Source organism: Piliocolobus tephrosceles, chromosome 9 (genome assembly GCF_002776525.5).
Source record: "Piliocolobus tephrosceles isolate RC106 chromosome 9, ASM277652v3, whole genome shotgun sequence".
NCBI lineage: Eukaryota > Metazoa > Chordata > Mammalia > Primates > Cercopithecidae > Piliocolobus > Piliocolobus tephrosceles.
This window is the reverse complement of record NC_045442.1, coordinates 24354665-24357189: the sequence shown is the minus strand read 5'-3', so window position 1 is coordinate 24357189 and position 2525 is coordinate 24354665. Positions and strand designations below refer to the sequence as shown.

Sequence of the window (2525 nt, the reverse complement as noted above, 5' to 3'; positions counted from 1 at the left end):
ACTGAGCAAATAAGGTTTCCCCTTGTCAGCTCTAGGATTTTCATCTGTAAAACAATCTTAATAATACCCAAATGAAATATCAAATAAAAGGATACTTGTGAAAAAAATTATAAAGTATGCACCCCATGTAGAAAGTTCTGTTGGTTTATAGAACCAAGTGGGTTCCTATCAAAGCTTGAGGAGAATCAAGGAATATGTTTGTCTGGTGACATCATCACTATAAACAACAACAGCTTCCCATAAGTCCTACAGTGCTAGGCAGCAAGGACATTGATCTGTTCCAAAGTAGCAATATTTATATTCCACATACTTTCTGTTAAAAGATTTCTGTGTTCACTTAGACAACACATATACTAAAGTTGGAACAATACAGAGAAGATTAGCATTTGCCCCTGAGCAAAAATGACAGGAAAATTCATGAAGCATTCCACAAATTAAAAAAATTAAGAAAGATTCCTGCAATGCACTGGAAGTATAATATGGATCTCTGTATAAATGTCATAAATGTATATTAGGGAAACAAGGATTTTGCAGGGAGAAAGCTATAGTGCTTTACTCATTTTGTAAAAAATCATACTCAGACACTTCTGGAAGTAATGTATAACCAGGACATTTTGTCATGAAGTAGCAGAATAACTTTCCTTTCTTATCCCATAATCAGGAGTAAGCCTAGAATAAGAACTGAGCTCCTTCAGTATCAAGTTCAATGTTTCATCTATAGGAACAGGCTTTTCCTTGAGAAGGGCATCCCTAATATCTCCTATCCTTATTTTGTTCTAATTGCTGATGAACTTTACCACAGTAGAGTAGTGGAACTTGCTGACTATAGATTAAGCTGATTTCAGCAGGAGTTACAGAATTCAGCCTAGAGAAAAACTGAGCTGAGAAGAGAACAATCCAGTTAGGACCATTTTCTTCATTCCTATATGGCTGAGGCTGGTCCCCTTCCTGGCAGCACATCCTTGATGACTGTCCAGTTGAGTTTTAAATAATTCAAGTGATTGGCCTCCTAATATATCTCCTGGGAGCTCATTCCATCATAGAAAGGAGCTGACTCTCAGGAAGTCTTTCTTGACATAACGTTATTGTGTATGATTGTCTCCCCCATACCCACCACCAACAAGTTCTTGTGTATAATTTCTTCATATTCTTCATACATTTTCTCCCATTAAATTTTACATCACAAAGAAATAAATATGAGTGGAAGGAAGGAAGCAAGAAAGGAGGGAGGCAGGGAGGAAGGAAGGAAGGAAGGAAGGAAAGAAGGAAGGAAGGAAGGAAGGAAGGGAGGGAGGGAGGGAGGGAGGGAGGGAGGGGAAGGGGATGGGAGGGAAGGAGGAGGGGGAAGGGGAGGGGGAGGAGGAGGGGTTAGGGATGGAGGGAATAAAATAAGTGATGGAGGTTAGATGTGATGGGAAGGGGGATGAGGTGGGGTTGTTGGCTGATAGAAGAAGGGAGAGGAGGCAGAGAGTAAAGCATAGACTAAAAGAAAGAACTGGTTGTTGGGGGGATGGGGGAGACAAAACACTAAAAGGAAGAACTAGTTGGAGGGTGGTATGGACATCTCTCAGCATGAATTTAAGGCGGCAGCATCAGTCCAAAATCAACAGTAAATCCTTTTCCTAATTTCTGCCTCTCTCTGAGCCTAAAGACATTGATCTTAAGAATCTCAATGGGTTTAGTCAACTCGACAGTTGTTAACCTTAAATTCATATTTAATCCATTTACAAACTACTCCATAGTTATCCGTGTTAACATGCACAAAAGAGCTTGTGCACCAGGCCCGAGGAGGAACGTGGAGTGAGGCTGAGAGAGGCAACTTAACTTTCGCCCACTTGGGGACTTCGCTGTTGCTTTTCCACAGATCACCACCAACCTCCATAGACACCAAGTTCACATTCCTTTGTGTCCATTCACTTTTGAACTTTGTATTCCAAAAGGAATGCATACCTGAGGGAATTAAGAAATGAGTAGAGAAGACTATAGATCACAAGGCGGGATCCATGGTTTCCAGGGCCAGATTCTTCCCCACTCTGTCTATAAAGTCAAGGGCAGAGTTCCCAGATGAGTGCCATAAAGATAAAGTCTAATGGTTCTGTTGAAAACAAAGAAAAAAAGAAACCCAAAAATGGGATCAATTTTTGTATCAGTGTTTCTTCACATCAGCCAAGAGTAGGTATGTTTTCACCAGAACCAAGCTCAGCTCCACTTAATATGCATTTAACTCCACAGTTTCTGGATCATCATGATATCTCAAATCTACCTCCTGTTTAACTGCACACTCTCTGCAAGGACTATCTGTGTTCTCAAAACAAAATTCCAAATCCTCAACACGGTGCACCAGGCCCTGCCTGATCTGGTCTTTATTTGTCTTTCCAACCTGTGCTCTGGCCACCTTCCCCACTTCAGGCCCACACTGGCCATCATCAGCTTTCTAAAGGGTAGCATGCACCTCCTCTGTGCCTTGGGGGCTTCTACATGCACAGCCCCCTTGCCTTTTACTGCATTCTCTGATATCTTCCCTT

The 2525-nt window shown here is 41.5% G+C and overlaps 1 non-coding gene across 1 annotated transcript; it reads left to right on the top strand.

The window, feature by feature from the left end:
- The first annotated feature begins 329 nt into the window (after window positions 1–329).
- On the top strand, window positions 330–437 carry LOC111538941. The gene has a single exon (XR_002730511.1). It is a non-coding gene; the product is annotated as a U6 spliceosomal RNA (small nuclear RNA).
- The last annotated feature ends 2088 nt before the right edge of the window (window positions 438–2525 follow it).